We start from the raw sequence: 22,675 nt of genomic DNA on the forward strand, positions 1-22,675 counted from the left end.
ACAAGATCAACACCTGTAGGGAGTCTGAGGGCATGAGAAATAAAAGAAGTCATGATGATCTTGCACATGTATCACTTTATCAGTGTTTCCAAATAAACTGAAGCCTGTTTCTATTGATTTGAGATGCTTTTTCATAGGCTCCTCATAAAAGGAATGTAAGCTGTTATCCTTTGTCTCACTCTGCTTTGTTCTCCAAGAACGGACACTCCGTATATTATTGATTTCTTTTGCTATTAAAAGACACAATGACTGTGGCACACTGAGGATGTGTGTGCTGTGCACATGTGTATATGGCATAAAGAAACTCTGACCAGTCTACAAAGGTACAGGCTGAACATGTTATTCCCCTGATTAAAATCTTTCAAAATCTCCGATAGCAAGGAAAAAAAATTCTCAAATTCATTGACATGGCATTTGAAGCATTTCATGATCTGGCCCATAGACCCTTTTCCAGCTTCAATAATTCACAGTTACAATGATTATTTGTGAATATGACATTCCTCGCTCATAAAACATGTTTCATAGTAAATAGGTTTAACTTCTGAAAAGGATTTTTAAGTTCCCTTCCCAGTGCTATATCCTTCTCCTTTGTCCATAGTAAGTTGATATTTATCTGGAAACTGCACTCTTCTCCTAGTCTCAGTTTGGGTGGGGTTAATCCCCTACATCAGCACATCCTATTCCTCTGGATAGTAGATAGTTAATGAACCAAATTGGGCCACAGAATGAAAGCAAGTCACAAAATATAGGTAGGATCTACCAGAAGAAATCACTTTTTCGCCATTCCCCCGACCATGGTATTGAAAGGAATTTTAGAGATAAAACAGTAAGGGTTAGGGAGTCTTAGGAATAAAGAGGGTCCATGGGGGAGGGATGCATAGGTGAGGAAGGCATACATGCACAGAGAATAGAATAGTGCCACAGGATAAGGGGAGAAGACGGCATACACTCACAGAGGATAAAGAAAAGTCACAGAATATTGGGAAGAAGGAAACATACTTTCACAGAGGAGAGAGAAATCTCTACAGATGCTGGAAAGAGGGAAACATTTTCACAGGAGATAGAGGAATGTTGCAAGATAAGGGGGAGAGCAAGAGGGGGCACCACGTGGGTTTTGGACTTTGAAGCTGACACTCTGCAGAAGGGTGACCAATTAGAAAGCATAGGGTCATAAAATGGGGAAGGGGTCCAATTAGAAAGGAGCATGAAGAGATAAAGAACTACAGCATTTATAAACCTTAGAAAAAATGGGGCTCAGTTGGTTACCCCCTTGGGAACCACTTCCTACGTGTGAGTCTGTATTTGCTTCCAATAAGTTTCCACCCTTTTACTAACAAGACCTTTTAGTCTGCGAATTTGAGGCAAGAACTTGCAAGAGGGAGATCCGCTTCCCGAACCCCATGTTTTAGTATTGTGTGAGAATTAGAGGTCTGGAACTTGTCTATCATCTTGCTTCTACAGGGAGAGAGAATTTGATTTGTTGGATGTTGGTGTAGGCATGTGAGGATGAAGCTGATATCATGGATGATGAATAGACAGACACAGGGCAGAAGTAATTTCTCAGTGACATTATGAGCAGCTTAATCAAACATTACCTGAAGCCTACCCTTATTTCTTCCCAGCTTTATTGAGATATAATTGACACATAATGTTGTGTAAGTTTTAGGTGTACACTGTGTTGATTTGATCAGTTATATGTTGAAAAATATTTACACTATAGATTAAACCTTACCTAAAGACAGCACCCCTTACAATTTTTGGTTACGTGAGCCAATATATTCCTTTTGTTATGCCATTTCAAATTTTTGTCTGACACTTTAAAATGTAGCCAATGGTCCTACAAACAACTGCTTTGTAAAAACATATAAGAAGTATAGTCTAATTATAAAAGTTTCCTTATTGATAAAATATTTTCCGTTTGAACTAGACAGAACTAATCATTTTACTTTTCTAATATAAAAATAATTTAGCTCAAGAAACCTGATTGAGCTTTATACGTTTTCAAATCTTTACTTATCCTAGGTTCTGCTTAGCTGAGCCAGTCAGTTGAATCTGCTCTAATGATATTCCCTGTGCTTCTTTAGTTGGCCTGAACTTACTTCCTGCTGCGCTAGTCTTGCTTGCTCCTTTCTTTACCTGCTGACCTCTCTTAGGCATGTATGCAATACCCTGACATGGCATGAGAAAAGCAGTCAGAAAACCAGCATCCCATTGTAGCTGGTTAGATGTAAACCAAATCAATTCACTATCTAGTAGAATCAATCAGCAGAAAAAAAGTCATTATAACAGTATATCTCACTTGCTTGTTTTCTCGCCCAGACAGGCTAAATATTTAATAGGAATCCAGGTGTTATTTATTCATTTTTATTAGGTTCTTCTGACACCCAGTCCTACATTGTGATGGGCAATTACGGTAAATATATGTACATGGAGAGAACTTTGCTCTGGTAAAGTATTTTTACACCAATCCCAGTCCAATTGAGTTATGGTTTAAGTATCTCTTGCTTAAAAACTTTATTTATAGGTAGTATATATATACCTTAAACTGTTTGTATTCTTTTATTCGTGAGAAAATCAGAAACTCTGATTGGTACTGAATCTTTTTTTTATGACAATATGCAATTAATATTGTCATTGATTTTGTTATCTACAACGGTGGTGTTGCTTATTAAAGATTCTTAGTAGCTCTGAAATTGCTTGCATGTAAATAAATTACAACTACACAATTGTTTAGTGTGCTTTGAATATTTATATATTTTTTTACATGGTTTATCTAAATTTTACTTGATTATAAAATTTTCAAGGATGGCTTGCTTAACATTTTCAGGCTTTTAAAACATTGAAAATAAAAACAATTAGAAGGGCCTGAAAACAATGAAATTGGTAGACTACATTTCAGTCAACCTATATAATTAGAGTGGCCATATTTCCCTAACTCCTATTAATAATAATAAAAATAATAATAATAGCAATATTAGCCAGTACCTATTGTTTACTATGTAGCAGGCATTATTCTGCTCTTTATAGGGAATATAAGTTCATATGAGCTCTTTATAGGGAATAATTTATTTAAGCATCAAAGCAATCTTATTAATGACAATATTATTTCCCCCAATCTACAGATGAAGCAACTAAGGCCAGAGAGATTAGGCAACTTGGCTTGACCTTTTAGGATAATAAGTAACTAATAAGTAAAACTGCAAATCTCTCTCCTTCTTACTTTGTTGTACCCACTCCCCTTCCCCTCCTCCCTTCTCTCTCTCTCTTTTTCTCTCTTTCTTCAACCCTCCCCCTCCCTCTTCTCTCTTTCTTAGAAAATCTTTATCACTTTCTAATATACTGCATAGTTTACTGATTGATTATGCTTATTGTTTGTCTCCCCTGTTTGAAGGAGAGCTCCATGAGGGCATGAATCTTTGTTTATTGTATACCCCAGGCCTGAAGCAGTGAGGGCACACAGTGGGTAGGCAATGCCTACTTGCTGAATGAATGAATGAATGAATGAAGTTGTAGTACCAGCAGTAAATAAAGGGTGTCTGGCAGCAGAGTACTTGCTTTTATTCACAACTCTATCTCGACTCAACCAACTGGAAACAAGTAGAACTGGACTCTATAGTAAAAGAAAAGATATTTAAAATAATAACTTATGAATCATGGCCACACCAGGACTTTTTGTATCCCTAACCTCTAATTCTCTCGAAGAACCTTACAGGTGGGAATACTTATTCCTAGTTTAAAATTAATGAAACAGGAGAAACCAAGATGGTGGCATAGGTAAACACCGGAGATTGCCGCCTCCCACAACCACTTCAAAAATACAACTAAAAGACGGAATGGACATCACCCAGAACCACAGGAAGGCTGGCTGAGGGGAAATTCTACAACTAGCAGGAAAGAGAAAAGCATACCGAGACTTAGAGGAGGCACAGTGCTGAAGTAAAATACAAAGGTGCGGAGGTGCGGGCAGAGCTGGCTGGCAGCTGAGGGCGCGGTTGTCTGTTTCAATTGGGAGGGAGTCTCAGGCTCTGAGCTCCAGTTCCAGCCGAGTCTCTGGGGACCCAGACACAAACGGGAGAAGCGGGACTGTCTGGCATTGGTCGGAACTGGAGGGCAGCTTTCTCTCTGAGGGGCTTGCAGCGATTACCGGGACACTGAGAGGCAGAGCCTCTGGGGATGGAACTGAGAGCAACCATAACTGAGAGCAACCATAACTGCTCGCTCCGCCCGCCCTGTTGATCCCCTGGGACCCGCCCCGCTCAAGCCTTGCACACAGGCATTTGCTGGTTAGCCTCAGGCAGAGGCTAGATTAGCGCTGCCCTAGAGATCCAGGACAGAAGTTCTCCCACTGCAGACACAGCTGATTCTCACAGCCAATTGGCCTGGAGATCAAATCCCTCCCAGTGTTACCTACAACAACCAGGCTTGGCTACAAGTCTGTGCACAAAGGCCACAAGGGGGTGCACCAAGAGTGTCTATCTCAGGTAATTGGGACACTTAGCACAGAAAGCCACTCTATCGACACAGCAAAGCACAAAAAATGCCGAGACAAAGAAACAGGACGCAAATGACAGAAATGGAGGAAAGCAGGCTGCTGGATATAGAATTCAAAACCACACTTTTGAGGTCTTTCAAGAGTCTCTAGAGACTGCCGATAAACTTAATGAGATGTACAAGAAATCTAATGAGACCCTCAATGTTGTGATAAAGAACCAACTAGAAATTAAGCATACACTGACGGAAATAAAGAATATTATACAGACTCCCAACAGCAGACCAGAGGATCGCAAGAATCAAGTCAAAGATTTGAAATACAAAGAAGCAAAAAACACCCAACCAGAAAAGCAAAATGGAAAAAGAATCTGAAAATACGAAGATAGTGTAAGGAGCCTCTGGGATAGCTTCAAGCGTACCAACATCTGAATTATAGGGGTGCCAGAAGATTAGAGAGAGCAAGATATTGAAAACTTATTTGAAGAAATAATGACGGAAAAATTCCCCTACCTGGTGAAAGAAATAGACTTACAAGTCCAGGAAGCGCAGAGAACCCCAAACAAAAGGAATCCAAAGAGGACCACACCAAGACACATCATAATTAAAATGCCAAGAGCAAAAGACAAAGAGAGAATCTTAAAAGCAGTGAGAGAAAGAAACTCAGTTACCTACAAGGGAATACCCATATGACTGTCAGCTGATTTCTCAACAGAAACTTTGCAGGCCAGAAGGGAGTGGCAAGAAATATTCAAAGTGATGAATACCAAGAACCTATAACCAAGATTACTTTATCCAGCAAAGCTATCATTCAGAATTGAAGGTCAGATAAAGAGCTTCACAGATAAGGAAAAGCTAAAGGAGTTCATCACCACCAAACCAGGATTATATGAAATGCTGAAAGGTATCCTTTAAGAAGAGGAAGAAGAAGAAAAAGGTAAAGATACAAATTATGAACAACAAATATGCATCTATCAACAAGTGAATCTAAGAATCAAGTGAATAAATAATCTGATGAACAGAATGAACTGGTGATTATAATAGAATCAGGGACATAGAAAGGGAGTGGACTGACTATTCTTGGGGGGAAAAGGGGTGTGGGGGATGCGGGAAGAGACTGGACAAAAATCCTGCACCTATGGATGAGGACAGTGGCGGGGGAGTGAGGGCGGAGGGTGGGGTGGGAACTGGGAGGAGGGGAGTTATGGGGGAAAAAAGAGGAACAAATGTAATAATCTGAACAATAAAGATTTAATTAAAAAAATATTTCCAAGATAATTCTGCCACACAGGATCAAATGCATTGCGCTCAAAAATGTGCGCTCACCAGCCCTCTGCAAAGAGGGGGCTGCTGGCAGCACAGCTCTACAAAGTCCTCTAGGCCTCCTGTCTCTGAGGCCGCTCAGTCACAAGCTGCCTGAAGGTTATGGTGATTCACACAGGGCTGGATGCTCGAAGAGGAAGTTACAATGGGGGATGGTCCTCCCCTCGGATGCTTCGGTACTTAGCCATGTCTTCTGGAAAGACTTTAGAAAGTTCTTGAGTCAACAGGCTTTTAAATTTCTTCTTCGTATCAATCTTTAACTTGTTCATTTTTCGCCAGAGCTCTTTCCAGGCACTCTTTGGTGTAGAGTTGTGGGTTTCGACCTTGATCTATATATTCGAAAACTTCTAAAGGTACAGTCATGTCTGGAAGCTGCTGTCTGCACTTATCAATATCCTGTAAGCCGGTCACGATCAAATTCAGTTTCCGGTTGAGCCCGGCCTGGCTGCTGGGCTGGAAGTCGCTGACGATGATGCCGAGCTGCCGGATGTTCTCCAGAACTTCTCCAGATGCTCCTCCAGGTGGTCCAAGTTCTCGGCCATGACCCCACGACCCCCTGCAACCCCACTCGGGTCTTCCTACTTCCGCCCGAGCCCACCGCCACTTCCCTTTCCTCTAGGGGCGGGAGGAGGGGGCTGGATCTGGATACCTGAGCGCCTCATCATGGCTGGATTCCAGGAGCACATAACTCAAGAGAAGCAGGCAGAAGCTGTACTGCCTTTTATGGCGATGTTGGGGTCCAACCCCAGCAGGTCCAGGGGTCCCCAAAGGTGTGGACAGAGTCCCGTGAAGAAGGAATGACATGGAGACAGCCTTCAGTTGATCAGCAGCCTAGCCAGGATCTCTAGCCAAGATCTCCATCCAAGTTCTGTGTGTTATTGTCTTGTGACATCTGTATTTATACCAGTTGATTTTAATCCCATCAATTTCTATTCTAAAGGTTAGGGCGTTTCTTATCTCCATTCCAGGGAGTAAAGATTATGTAGCTTAAGCATGATTGTTCGTAGTTAAAGTGATTAACTACCCACCTGGCACTCAGTTAAGGGGTTTTATTCCCTCCCTAACTTCAGGGGAAAATCCCTACCTGGGGAAACAACCTTTCTCAGAGAGGTGACCTTGGTTAAAACACATAGCGCCAAGAAGGGGAGCAAACATATTGAGAACAGTATGCCATATACGCCAGGTCCCTTGAACCATATGCTGTGCAGATGTTTTTTCCCTGCACCGACTGTGCCAAGCAGCAAGGATGGACCAGCTTCCGGCATGGCCTAACCTTAGAAGTCCTATTATGTCACTTCTACCAGAGCCTTGGTAAATTTAGATTTCTGGAGAGGGAACCTAAACCCAACCTGCCCATGGGAGAAGCAAATTACATTGTTGGAAGAACAGGTAACATGGACAATCTTATTGAAACCATTTTCAGATAATACAACCTGTCACACTTCATATTGCAAATAATAACAATGATCTACCGGCCTTTTCCTAGGACTGCACAAATGGTTAAACATCTTCAAATCTTTTCTATAACTAAGTCCATGAAAGAGTTTGGAAGAAAAATACCCCCGGTAGATTTAAAAAGTACACAGTTGAAAAAATGCAACCTAAATTCATGATTAATTAAATAAAGAAACCTCTGAGAAAATTAAGAATAGAAAGAAACGTCCTGAATCTAATAAAGGATAAATAGTAAACTCTTGCAGAAGGCAGCAGACTTAGTGATGAAACTGTCACCCCAACTATTCAGTATTACTTTACACTGGAGTTCCAGTCAGCTTAGAGACAGTCATGGAAGTAAGTAGCACGTGGCCATTCCTTATGTCCTTGCTATTGTCTGCCCTTATTTTGACATTGAATCTCCTGAATTGTCATTAAAATTTATTTTTCATAAAAAAAATAAAATTAATGAAACAGGGTCTCAGAGATGTCAAATAACTTACCTGAAAATTACAGTGTATGACTAGTAAAGATGAAAGCCTGAGTCTGATGTGCTTTTTTCACACTTAAATATTAGGTTCCTTCTATTAAGCTCTTATTTCTTTATTTTATAAAATATCAATAGCTAATGTTTATTAATGGACTAGAGGCCCAGTGCACGAATTCGTGCACCACTGGAATCCCTTGGCCTGGCCTGAGGGATCAAGCTGAAACCAGTTCTCCAACATCCCCTGGGGGTCCTAGATTGTGAGAGGGCACAGGTCAGGCTGAGGGACCCCACCAGTGCAAGATTGGGGCTGGGGAAGGACTTGGAGGTGGGCCATCTGGGGAGGGACCACGGGAGGGCTCCAAGGTGTTTTCGGCCCATCTCGCTCAGTCCCAATCAGTCGGATCCCAGCAGCAAGCTAACCTAAAGGTCGGAGTGTCTGCCCCCTGGTGGTCAATGAACGTTATAGCGAGTGGTTGAGTGGCCTTAGCATATTATTAACATTTTACTCTTTGATTGGTTGAAAGGCCAACGGGTTGACCACTATGACTGTTTTGCATGCTTATTTCATGTAATAAATATTATTCCATAACTTCATAATTCAGGCACTATTATTAAGCCTTCACCAGGAAAGAAAATTGATGTAGCATTTGATTGAGGTCACATAGCTGGTCAGTGGGAAAAGTACTTCAGAAAACCCAAACCCAGGCCTTTCCACACTGTCCTGGGCAGCCTTCTTCTATAAGTTCCTGCTAGAGCCCAGTCCAGTAGATGTTCAGTCCATGCCCACCCACATGAAGAAATGAGAAAAAAAAAAAAATATATATATATATATTTTTTTTTTCATAGAATATATAGGAATAAAATATATGACAGAATTGAAAAATTAATTTAGCATCTATAAGCAAAATTTTTGCCAACTGAAAAATTTCTCTTTATTATAACCAATGACTCTTTTGGGAGCATAATCACTTGGGTAACAATAACCCTTTCTTGGTTTAGTCCATATATATTGAGTATACTTGTAGGTGGCTCACTTTGCTTTGTGCTCCTCTTTTTAAAATGGTACAAGTGATAAGAATGAACTCTATATCAAAATGAAACAAAACTTTTGAGTGGATTGGTGTTCCTTGGAGCATGGTTTTATGGGAGTAGTCTTTAGCTATTTCTACCAATGAAGACTTTAGAAACTATCACACTTATTCACAGAATGACCCTTTAAAATAAAACTATTTTGTAAACTATATTGCTAAGAGATAATGTATAATGTTAGGCACTGACTTTCTTAATCCTCCTCTCCCTGTTTTTTTTTTTTTCCTTTTAAGTGTTTATTTGAGCAACTGCTTTTATAAGTATCAAATTTTATTTAAATTGTTTCCCTTTTCTATTCATTTGTTTTCCTGATGAAGAAATGCTTTTTAGTCACGTAAAAATTACATTCATGCCTTTGGTTTAAAATTTATTAAATTTCCTTTTGTTGTTGTTTTTCTCTTTGTTTCTCTCTCTGAGCCCCATTTTTCTCATGTTCCCTGTATCCTTGTTTTCTGGACACTGGCCCACTCCTGAAGACCAGAGCCCAATTTCTGGAGCGAATTACAAGTAATTGAGCCTTGGGACTAATGTACCATCTCATTTCAAGCACCAGGTCTTTTGATATTGATGAAACACTGAGTCAGGTGCAATGAAGATTAAACCCCTGCTTATTTTTTAAAGTGCCATTAATTCTTTTTTACTAATACCTCTATACACTAAACAGCCAAAAGACAAAAACAAAACCCATGCCACAAATAACTGCTCATCTTCATTGCTGCCAACGCATAAACACATTAATATTAAATAACTAGTTTTCGAAACATTACAAAAAGGTATTTTCGGCTGAGTCACTGAGAAACATCTTGCATACATAGGATTTTTTTTAGCATAGAGGGGAAAAAACACCTGCCACAGCTCATCTCTCTAAACCAAATAAACTGTTAGGTAGGTGGTAGGCAACAGTGAGACTTATATTTGCCTAATACACAAAATCTTTTCTGATTTAAATATCTTTTTACATGTACAAAATAGCTGTCACTATTTTAAACATAAACTCCGGTATCAAAATATGACTAAGACATGTTGTTCTGCCTTTCCATTTTTATTATTTATTTAGTTTTGACTTTTAAATTTTTATTGTTGAAAGTATGTCCCCCTTTTAAGTTCTCATTTCCTAAGTCTTATATAGGAATTTGTGCCAGTAGAGAATTTTTTTATTGCTTATTAAGAATAAAAATATTTGGGTATCTGTCATTTTTAAGCCCCATATAGAAAGTCTCCAAACTGGACATGGCGAATAGAAGTTGTGTTAATCAGGACTATCTCAATGCCTACTCCACATCCGTACTTCCCCTAGTCCTTGCGGCTGGGCATAACTTAATCCAGTGAGCCATGTAGGCATTAATTCAACAAATAATTGACAGGTAACTATATATCATCTGCAATGGGTGCTGGGGATAAAGTCATGAGGAAAGCACTGCCCTGAGGACACTTCCATTCCAGTTGAGCAGGGGAAACACACTTTTGTAATTCAAAAAATTATTCAGTACAAGTGAGATAAAGACACAGATTAACCAGGGAAGATGCATTGAGAATGGCTGGGTGGGCTGCATTTAGAAAGAGCCTGGCCAGGGTAGGACATACCCAGAGAGGACATCTGAGCAAAGACTTGAAGAAGTCATTACAAGGGCACATGGTTATAGAGACCTATATTCCAGGAAGAAGGACAGCCAGTGTAATGGCCCTGAGACAGAGGCCACTGGACAAGTCATGTTCTAGGAATAACACAGAGCTTAGTCTGAGTCCACCGGATTGGCCAAAGGAAAGAGAATTAGGAAATACAGTCATAGTAATGGCAGAGTGCCCGATGATGTACGTTTATGGAGACTGTTACATGGTGCTGGGCTTTTACTCTAAGTGAAAGGGGAACCTATGGAGAGTTTTGAGGAAATAATCCAAGTAGAGATGATGGTATTAGTATTATATTTTCACCTCCAGAGATGATTGGACTCCAGTGAGGCGTATGTGTGTATGTTTAGTTATATATAGAGATAAGCCAAAGTAGGTTTACCATTGTGAAGCACAGAGTTTATTCTTGTATTATTTTTTTTATGTCTTTTTCCATATGAACAACTGTAAACCTACTTTTGCCTGCCCCATGTATATGTAACTATGCATAGAGATGTATCAAACCTTTAAGGTGGGCATGGCTCATAGGTTTTATCTCCAGTGCCAACTCTCATCTGTTGGTAGTGGCTGCCAGGTGTGCTGGGATGAGAAAGAGTCTGAGACCACGTTCTGGCTCAGAGGGAAAGTGTCCCGCAGTGTGTGAGGTGGTGTGGAGGTGATGGCAAATATGTTCAACCTCTGTTCAAAGGCAACTGTCACTAGTAGATTTTAAAAGGCAAAGACTTTCTTTCTCTTGGCTTAGAACACATAAACTATCATTTAACAGTAATTTCTACAATAGCAGTACCTAAAAAGGTTTTTAAAATGGCACTTTCACTAAGAATTTTCTTCATCAAGATATCTGTTCCTTAGCACTAAAGAACAAAATGTACCTCATTTTCTATACTCTCTGGAAAATAACTGATGTGTTCTTACAGAGTATAAACTTAAAAACCATACAGGCTTTTTAGGTAAACTAATTAACTATTACCATGTTCTCCTTAATATGACTGTGGACTTGGAGTTCTGACTGAGAAGTACTTTTGCTAATATCAGCCTGCCATTCTGTTTAGCTTTTGCAGTGGGCTTCGTGTATACCAATTTTCATGATGATTTCAGAATTCTTAGAATGACTTCATTTGGGCACATGGATAAAATACAGGCTAGATGTTACCCTCTAGTACTATTGGGATAATATTCCCCTTCACATAATGTTATATTTTTCATCCCCAGGGCCAATTAATTTTATTTATTGCTACTGCCTGTAACCCTTAAAGAATACATATGAATCTCCATATACATGTGTATAAAATAAAGCCTTAAAATGATTTATTCAAAATAGCAATCATTTGCATTTAGCAGGCATTGCAAATTTATCTTTCTGTATAATGCTGCTACATCTTAAAAAGGCAATATCACAAATGAGATTATCCCTTCAGAAAGCAATCCCAGACTAAAATAAATCAAGATATGTAGACTTTACAAATGGCCTCTAATATATTGAAGATTACCAGAAAGTGTGTGCAACTCAGATGTTCTAAGACAACAATTCATTGTGGAATTCTCAGTGAAGGTTTTCCTTTAAAGATATATTACCAGCCTCAATCCAAGAGCATTAATAATCTTCTACCTTTTCAGAGCTGAGAAGATGGACATGGGATCATACAAACTGAAGTCTTCCAGTCCAACTCCCTCTTTTTAGGGATGGAGAAACCGAGGTCCAGAGAGGGAACAACAGTTTAGTGAGCAAGAAAGGCAAGAAACTACTGGTGTTAACTCACTAAGGACTTTTTATTATACTACACTGACTTGGTCCAAATTTTCTTTGTATGAAACTCTGCCTCCAACTTCCTTGCCATCGACTAGAACACAATAAACCTTTAATATGTGGAGGTGATAAATTGGCTATACCATTTTTTGGCTAGTGGAAATATTTACAGTGTTTTCCAATAGGAGCCAAAGTTATGAATTAAATAACCATCACCAAGATTGAGGTTATTTTAGTGAGATGAGGAACAGGATTCTGAGTTTGGTAATTTTAGTCTTTGTTTAGTTAGTAGATAATTGTGGGAGTCAATTGAGAAAGGAAAGCAAAGCAGGCGGTGTGGTGGGAGGGGACGGAGAAAGGAAGAAAGGTACATTTACTCTATCACTTATCCTCTTCCTTTCTGGCCATAGACTTTACCATATAATTTTTTAAAAAAATATATTTTTATTGATTTCAGAGAGGAAGGGAGAGGGAGAGAGAGATAAAAAATCGATGATGAGAATCATTGATCGGCTGCCTCCTGCACAGCCCCCATTGGGGATCGAGCCTGTAATATGGGCATGTGCCCTTGACCAGAATTGAACCTGGGACCCTTCAGTCCTATCCACTGAGCCGAACCGGCTAGGGCCCATAGAATTTTCATAGTAAATAAAAGAAGACAAAATTCAACCTATTTGTCTAGGCAGGAGAAGAATATAAGAGGTTTGAGACAGACCTCTCTAATAACCCAGCTGATGCTTCAACTAGTATTAGCATAGCCCCAAACAAAGTGACATTCAGACTCAAGCATAGCATACTGGGCACAAAACAGGTTTTGCCCTTTTAGTCTCTGAAACCTTTCTATTGCTAGTTCAGCTTCCACTGTTAGAAAGTTGTTTTTAATGGCATATTTTTCTGACGGTATGTTATGTGTCCTGCACTGACATTTCAACATCCTTTCCCCTCCTGAATTCAAACCAAGTTTAAGAGCTAGAGATAAAATAAAATTATCACAGTTCCGGGCAACAGCCTCAAGTGAATAAATACTATTAATAATATTAAAAATACTTTAAATTATAAGTAATAATGCTTGCTATTGTTTCTCTTTTTGTTATGTAAAATCATATAGTATCTAACATTTCCAGTTATTTTCCCCCCACAATGTTCTGTACCATCATCTTTTTTTTTTTTTTTTTTATTAAATCCTCACCCGAGGATAGTTTTTCCATTGATTTTCAGAGAGAGTGGAAGAGGGAGGGAAAGACAGGGAGAAACATCAGTGTGAGAGAAACACATTGATTAGTTGCCGCCTGCATGCTCCCTGACCAGGACCCGCAAGGAGGAGCCTGCAACCGAGGTATGTGCCCTTGACTGGAATTGAACTTGGGACCTTGGGCTCTGCAGGCTGATGCTCTATCCACTGAGCCACACCCGCTAGGGCTGTGCCATAGTCTTGAAAGTTTGGTCAGGTGAAGGAGTGCATATACTTTGCTATGCAAAACAGCAAGGCTGCACAGCAGTTGGAAGGGTCTTAACCACTTGTGCTCTACATAGAGACAGAAAAAATTAAGAGGAAGGGAGAGAATACCTAGAAGATTTTTACACTTCAAAGGTGTTTATAAATGAAAGAAGATTCAACCTAAAATTGGCCAGTCTTTCTTTCATAAGATCACGCCACACTTTTAGGAAGTAATCCCTAGTAATTACTGTGAGAGCCCAGCAGAGAAGAATCAAGAATCTTCTTGATAGCACAGTCCTACCTACTAATGCTTTGTTTAAGGTGACAATGACATCTGAAGATGCATTCTCCTCTCCAGCTCCCCGGAAACTAGGAAACTACTTTCCCCTTTTTCCTCACTGCTGCCTCCCAGGCAGATGATTTTAGTATAATGCCTGTAACTACTCAGGAGCCCCCTCCTGAGATGTGCTTTGTTCTCTAAAGCCTTTTCAGCTGCATCCCTCTGATTCTGGTCCCAGAGCTTTGTGGTTCTTACACATTGTTATTGTAAATTCCACAAGTTGTTTATTCACTTATCAAACTCTCTGAGTTGCACACCTTCTTCCACACTATGTGGCCCTATTTCAGTAACATTAGTCAAATTTCCTAATATGAAAGTTGCCAGGATGGTTCAAAATGAAAATAATGAGCTAGCTGAGAAGTAAATAGTACTGATTTATAAAATGACAAAGTTTTGCTCAAAAACTTTGCTTATGGTGCGAACGGTTTATGTTGCCTAGATACCCTAACATCTGGTAACATAAAAACAAAAATATTTTGTGGACAATGGACAAAAGTTACCTTTTGTAAGCAAATGTACTTTTCCTTTAAATTTAAGAAAATTTTGTTTGCTCATTAATTTTTCTTTACAATGTAACAAATTTGCAGCAACCAATCCTATATTCTTTATTTTTTTTTTAAAAAAAGATATTTTTATTGATTTCAGAGAGGAGGGAGAGATAGAAGCATCAATGATGAAAGAGAATCATTGATCACCTGCCTCCTGCATTCACCACCTACTGGGGTTCCAGCCCACAACCTGAGCATGTGCTCTGACTGGGAATGAAACCATGATCTTCTGGTTCATAGGTTAAAGTTCAACCACTGAGCCATGCAGGCTGGGCTATTCTTTCTATTGATATGCATATTTTCTAAAACATGTTAATAGTGTGGTCAATGGAACAGATGAGCTTACTTGGCATTTTTTCCAGCATCTTCCTGATGGGTCTTGTACTACAGAGGCTGGAGACCTAAAAAATGGCATTCCCTGACTCACCTGGAGTGAGACTTCTAGATGTGATATATAATTCGCAAATAGCTGTATATGACTCAACCTCAGTGCTTAGGTTAACAGACAGAGAGGGAGTGGTATGTGGGTCCCTTTTGCTCCTGTGAAACTTACAGGAATAGTAGGGTTCTGGAGTTGGCAATATGGCCTACCCCTTGCTGATCTCAAGATTCTAATTAAAGAAGGGTGTTTCCAGAGGCATTAGTTTGTTTTGTTTTTTTAATTAATTTTTATTTTTTATTGCTTAAAGTATTATAAAGAGTATTACATATGTCTTCTTTTTTCCCCCACCTTTGACAATCCCCTGGCCTCCCCTACACCCCAGTGTCTTATGTCCATTGGTTATGCTTATATGCATGCATATAAGTCCTTTAGTTGATCTCTTACCGCCCCCCCCCTTCCCCCACTTCTGCCCGCTGCAGTTTGACAGTCTGTTTGAGGCAGCTTTGCCTCTGTATCTATTTTTGTTCATAAGTTTATAATGGTCTTTATTATCCATGAATGAGTGAGATCATGTGGATTTTTCCTTCATTGACTGGCTTATTTCACTTAGCATAATGCTCTCCAGTTCCATCCATGCTGTTGCAAATGGTAAGAATTCCTTCTTTTTTTTTTTTTTTTTTTATTGCTTAAAGTATTACAAAGGGTATTACATATGTGTCCATTTTATCCCCCCGCCCTAGACAGTCCCCTAGCCTCCTCTATCCCCCAATGTCTTATGTCCACTGGTTATGCTTATATGCATGCATACAAGTCCTTTAGTTGATCTCTTACCCCCCTACCTTCTGCCCCGCAACCCTCCCCGGCCTTCCTGCTGCAGTTTGACAATCTGTTTGAGGCAGCTCTGCCTCTGTATCTATTATTGTTCAAAAGTTTATAATGGTCTCTATTATCCATGAATGAGTGAGATCATGTGGTATTTTTCCTTCATTGACTGGCTTATTTCACTTAGCATAATGCTCTCCAGTTCCATCCATGACGTTGCAAATGGTAAGAGTTCCTTCTTTTTTACAGCAGCATAGTATTCCATCATGTGGATGTACCACAGTTTTCTAATCCATTCATCTACTGATGGGCACTTGGGCTGTTTCCAGATCTTAGCTATGGTGAATTGGAGACACTAGTTTTTTGTAGGATTTCCCAGATTCTCCAGCTTTCTGGCATTGGCTAATGTAGTGATTTTCATGGAAGGAAGGTATGAGCTGCTGTTCTAGAGCCAACCATGGAGACCAGCCTAGAAACTGTTACTGCAGCCTTCCAAAAATTTTGTTAGCATAATTCCCTGTAAAAGTCACTTTCTGCTTATGATTCCACAGAGATGTTTTTGCCACTGAACTTTCACTGATTCAAGTTTGAGGTCCTAAAACCAGGGTTTGAGGAACTGGATGGTTTTGAATATTCTCCAAATTCACCATTCCATTTCTCAGAGTCCATTCTTTCCCCAAACAGTGCTATGATTTTCTGCCCATGGCCTTATTCAGTAATTCACAGAAACAGATACTTCATGCAATTGTTGGCTAAATTAACCAAATATATTTGCCACTTTTGCCACCATGTACCAAGAACTACTTGCATCCTTTTTATATTATAAACATATTTTCCCTGATTTCATACACAAGCCATTCAAATAACCCATCCCAGATTCCTGTCTTTGAGTGTCTGTTACCTGCAACCACTAATGCACCAGAAAGATGATTAAATAAAATTAAAGGGTATTCCCCCACCCCCAAATATGGTGTTGTATAATGAAAGGATTGTAAAATTTGGAAATAAATCAATCTAAACTTGAAAACTGGGTTTACCATTTTATTTATTACTAGAGGCCTGGTGCATGAAATCTGTGCACTTGGTGGGGGGGCGAAGGGGTCCCTCAACAGGGCCTGCATCCTCTTGCAGTCTGGGAGCCCTCGGGGAATGCCTGACTGCCAGCTTAGACCCGCTCCCCATGGGGAATGGGCCTAAGCCCGGCTTCTGGCTGAGCGGCGCTCCCCCTTTGGGAGTGCACTGACCACCAGGGGCAGCTCCTGCATTGAGTGTCTGCCCCCTAGTGGTCAGTGTGCATCACAGCGACCGGTCGTTCAGCTATTGGTCGATTTGCATATTAGCCTTTTATTATACAGGATTGGCATGGCTTTGGAATGATTATTTAACCTTTTGGATTCTGTTTCTGAGGAGTTAAATGCCTTATAGAGTTCTTGTAAAGATTAAATGAGATAATATATTCTCATGCATAAAGCCCATGTTTTTCCTAGTGGACAATTATTCTTCCCCATTTTGTGAGGAAGTAGGAAAGATAAGCAGATCCTACAATAAAAGCCAAAGGAGGCAAGTATTTCCTTTGTTTGTATCAGGCCACATAGGGGACAGGAACAATGACCTAAATATAGTGAATTGAAGGTCTTTCCTGAGATTTGAAATCTTCCAGGTAGATTGGAATTTATTCGTTAAAAATACTAAGAAGGTAAGTGTGGAGTCCTGCCCTGACAGTTTTACGCTGACTATCCAGTTTTCTGTTTCTTGTCCCTCGAGAATTCCCTTGCTTCCTGTCCATACTCAGGCCTGGTTCCTGTCTCTTGTTGATGTGGTTAGATCCTAACTTATCTTTCCAATAAATTAATTTTTTTATTTAAGTTCTTCATAGTTGGTTTCTGTTGTTTCCCATAAGGAACCCTGATTGGTAGAGTATTCATTGTTCCACTCCAAAAGAGGAAACTAAGACACAAGAGGGTTTTGTTACTAATCCAAGGTCACATAGCTATGAAGTAGTAAAGCCATGATTTAAAGTTGGGTCGTTCAGACTGCAAAACCCCAGTAAAAGCTGTTTTTCTGCTAACAAGAGCTGTCTCACTAAGCCCAAATTTGTCCAAGTGATCTTATTTCCCTGGAGTATACCTAGGAAGCTCCTATTCAAGCCAGTCTGAGTTACTGTAAAATAGGAAGGACAGAAAACAAAAGGAGGATTTAGTACATTGCCTTCAATTCATCACACCTTGGCCCTAAAATGGGATAAAAACAGAAATGATTGCACTTATTGGAGAGAAAAAAATAGCCCCTCACCACCCAAATGAGGCAATAACCTTATGTTAATCCACAAATTAAATTGATTCACATTATCACTTAGGTTCTAATCTATATAACCCACTTACTATTTAAAAGTATGACATAATTTGAATAGATTCATACTATGTATTTTTCTTTACATTATGAAATAATCATTGGACTGTCAATGTGATGTCTATAGTTCTATAGTAGACACAATGTTCTTGTTTTATTTAAAAAAGTGTTATTTTCCAAATTATTCTTTTGTAGGAGTATGTTTTTTACTTTGTACATACCAAGATTATAGAAATCCAGCCAAAGGTGACAATAACTATTATATATTTGTTCTAATTTTGAAACACAAATTTAGAACTAATATACATTTTTACTCATCTAACTAATATGAAACTTCAATATTCTTATTCAAATAGTGCTTATGACAATAGGATACAGTGTTCATGGCCAATGACATTATTTTAAAAAGCAACATGTAAGACACACGACCTAAATGAGCATTATTCTCCAACTTTTCATTGATCTGTTTTATCATCTTTCTCTCTCTCTCTCTCATCTATCTCTATCTATCTATCTATCTATCTATCTATCTATCTATCTATCTATCTATCTCTATCTCCGTATATCTATATCTATATCTATATCTACATCTATATCTATATCTATATCTATATCTATCTATATCATCTATATCTCTATTTATATCTATCTATATCTATCTATGTCTATGTCTATGCCTATGCCTATGCCTATGCCTATATCTATATCTATATCTATATCTATATCTATATCTATATCTATATCTATATCATCTATATCTATATCTATCTAGTTAATCTATGTGTATCTCAGATATATTCTTTCTTGTTGGCAGAGTCTAGTGACTCTGGGGTAAATCCCCATTAGTCTAAACAAGTCCAGGTATTGTTATCCCCCCACCCCCATTGCTTGAAGAAAGACCATGTGACTCAGTCTTGGCAATGATTGAGTCATATCTCAGCAATGCAGGACCACTGGGGAGGTTATTCTGGGGAATGTTTCCTCAGTGATAAAAGGAACCACAGAAGAAGAAATGGCTCCTTTTTTTTTCCCTCTTCCTTTGGACATTGATGTGCCTGCATGGAAAGCCTGGAACTGTAGTCAATTTGTGATTTTAAGGGCCTTAACAGAACACAGAGCAGTATTAATGGAAATAGCTGATTCCTGAGTCACTGAATTAACTAACTATGGAGCTGCTTTCTTGTTATGTGAAATAATGTTTCCTTATTGTTTAAGCAACTTTTTTGGGGATTTTCTGTTATGTGCAGCCCAAAGCATCTTAATTGATACATAAAGCAAGTATCTCACAGATGATCTTAGCACAATGACTGGCCCACAGTGAGTGCTGGAATAGCATTTATTAGATAAATAATGAATGCCAGGAGGTTAACACTATTTGGAACTCACAGATTTAAGCAAACACTAAGGAGCCCATATTTATTTGGGCTAAGGATGATAATAACAGTGGCTAAAAGAAAATAATGGACATAATACAACTGATACAATTGAGGGAAATGCAGGAAAAGGAACATTTCAGAATCTCTAGTGACCGCCTCGGGGCTTGACCCTTTCTTTCTTGAGTGAGAACATGAGCTCACAGCGGAGTGTTTTCTGCTCACCGGCATCGCAGTGTGAATGCCATTGGACCCTGCCACGGCCAAGGCCGGCCCTCCCACGCTTCTAGCCTGTAGGCACCACACTAGCAAACGTGCTCTCATTCCCAAAGGGCTACATTTTCAAAATGGAAAAATAAGACAGCCGCCAAATGTGTAAAATATAAAACAAAACAGAAGAATGTGCTTCTTGGCTTTTCTATCAGCATTCTAGGAGATAGTCTTTTGAAGGCTCATTTAATTGGGCAAAGAGAAAATATAAACTACCATGGAAGGAAGATTCTCATTTGAGGAAGAAAGGTAGAGATAGCAGTGAAGAGCATATATGTCCCTCACAGAGAGAGCCTGACTACATCTGGAAGTGTTCCTGAGGCATAGGGAGTATTCCCCTTCTAATGAGAAGTTCTAAACCATTTGCAATAATGTCAGTACCTCTTGAAAATTATCAATTAAACTTTAATTGAAAAAACATTAAGGCCTTTTCTCCACCCTCATTATTAAAACCTCACAATTAACCAGGCCCTTGATCTTGAAGCTCTGGCCTTCAAGTGTCCATACAATGTACGATCCTGATCTTTCTCCCCTACCTCCAACTATAAGGAAATTAGTTCAGCAATTTCCCTCTCCCTTCTCCAAGCAGTCAGTACCTTCCTTTCTATTTTTCTCTATGTCCTCTTAGTTTTTATATTTATGGATTTGTCTCAGAATTTTATCTAAGTAATTTAATATAAAAATATTTACTGGAACTGTTCAAGACACAAAACTGGTTTGGTAAAACAAAATAAAAAAAAAAAATGCTTAAAACTTTGACCCTACTCTCAAGAATGACAGAAGCAAGTTTAGTAGACAGATACTTAAATAGTCCTAATATAAAACATACTGTGGAAAATTTCATAATGAAAAATCTTTAAGCAATGAAAATAGAAGGAACTGGCCTCCCACTGGAGTCTAAATGTAAACTGTTTTCTGCCTACTGCCTACTGAACCTCTTTCTTCATTTCAAATTCAACACCCTTAAGAACAGTGGTTCTCAACCTTGGCTGCACATTAGAATCACCTGGGAATCTTTTTAAAATCCTGACTTCTGGGCCTCATCCTCTGGAAATTCTGTTTCTTTGTTATGGGGTGGGGCCACAACATTAGTAACATAGAAACAGAATTTCCAGAGGATGAGGCCCAGAAATCAGGATTTTAAAAAGATTCCCAGGTGATTCTAATGTGCAGCCAAGGTTGAGAGCCACTGCTTAAGAAGGAAATTTACCATCTTTCCTCCAAAAATTGTTCTCCGTTGTGATGACTGTTTCTACCAGTACTAGCAGTTTCACAGTTAGCCTAGTCACTCATGCTTGAAAGATGGGTATTCTTCACATTTTCCTCAGATTCATGCTCCCCATCTAGCCATTTACCAAGGTCTGTTCATTTTTCTTTAAAACATCTCTTTTATCCTCCTGTTCTATAGTCGTTCCCACCTGTCTAATCCAAAATTGGATCACTTTACACCTATATTCCTGCAATTTCCTAGCACATGTCAATGGATCCAGGCCTTCCCTCACGTGAATCATTCTGTGTACTTCAAAAAACCCCCCAAAAATTCTAAAATAGGAAGAGACATTGCCCTCTAAAGCAAACATTTCTACAATTTGAAAATGCAGGTGAATAGCCATCTACAACCTGAATATTGATAGTAACCAGCTACCTAAAAAATGTTTAATTTATAGATTATTTTAATTAATAACAAGTTTTTTATATTTCCCTGCCCAGTGTGGCTCAGTTGGTTGAGTGTTGCCGCATGAACCAAAAGGTTGCTGGTTCCATTCCCAGTCATAGCATGTACACAGGTTATGGGTTTGATCCCCAGTACAGGAAGCAACCAATGAATGTTTCTCTCTCACATTGATGGTTTTCTCTCTCCCTCTACCTTCTTCTCTATTGGAAATCAATAAAAACATATTTTAAAAAATTATTTTAAAAAGTGTCTTATATTGCTAGTCTATACTTTTTTGATCTATTTTTCCCCATTGAATTTTAGTTTTGCTCATTTGAAATATAAAATCCCATCAGGCCTTTAAAGAAAGATCTCATCTTTTTTAAGCCCTATTTTTTTTAAAAAATGCCTAAATAGACACTTCCCATAATTGGGCCTGATAGAAATTTTAAGCCTCATCATTTTGATTGCCCTCTTTTCATACTTTACAGTTCCCAGGATCATTTAAAATGTGGAAATAAAAATACTTTGGAATTTCTCTACATAGAATTTTCATCATTCCACTCATCCCACAAACTCAAGAATCTTAAATATTCTCAATTTTTATAGATCCAAAGCACAACTTCTGAATTACTGTCCTCTGTTCTAGCCCAACTTATTTATCTCCACTTCTAAAATATCTCCTGCATAGCTAGATTGGCTCCTCACTTCAGCGTTCTTTCTCTTTCATTCATTCACATATACATCTAAGCCTTTCCTTATGTTTATTTTTTTACCAGAAATGACTTATCTCCTGTCTTAATGATCTCTTTCCTTTAAAACTCAGTTCTAGACTATGTTGCAAGGAATCTGGCTTTGCTAAAAGAGAAGTCTCAATTTAGCCCTGGACCTTTGGAGAAGATCTCTAGGTCTTCCGCATGTCCTGCTTGATAGGAGTGTCTCTGTTTGTCTGGGGGCTTTGGCCACTACCAGACAGTCTAACAAAATGATGTAAAACAAGGGCTTTGAGGCCGTGCTACATCAGTTCTGACCTCTGTGAGTGGGTGGAGACGAAAAGGCAGCCACACAAGCAGTCTGTAATTTTAAGCCCTAATAAAAATTGGACACCAAAGACTTGAGTGACCTTCCTTGGTTGGCAGTACTCAGTGTGTATCGTCACACAGTGCGTCCAGGAGGAGCTAACGCCATTCATGACTCCACAGGAAGAGGTCATCCAGAAGCTATGATTTGGGCCCCTCCCAGACTCTGCCCTATGCGTTCCTTCCTTTGGCTAAATTTCCGTATCCTTTTTTCTGTAAT

At 39.1% G+C, this 22,675-nt stretch overlaps 1 protein-coding gene and 1 pseudogene across 1 annotated transcript in view; both read right to left on the minus strand.

The window, feature by feature from the left end:
• Window positions 1–22,675, minus strand: part of NEGR1 (neuronal growth regulator 1) — an 885,164-nt gene that overhangs the window by 76,273 nt on the left and 786,216 nt on the right. The window lies entirely within an intron of this gene.
• On the minus strand, window positions 5,952–6,353 carry LOC118677467 (annotated as a pseudogene).

This window comes from Myotis myotis, unplaced genomic scaffold, assembly GCF_014108235.1.
Source record: "Myotis myotis isolate mMyoMyo1 unplaced genomic scaffold, mMyoMyo1.p scaffold_m19_p_2, whole genome shotgun sequence".
Lineage (NCBI taxonomy): Eukaryota > Metazoa > Chordata > Mammalia > Chiroptera > Vespertilionidae > Myotis > Myotis myotis.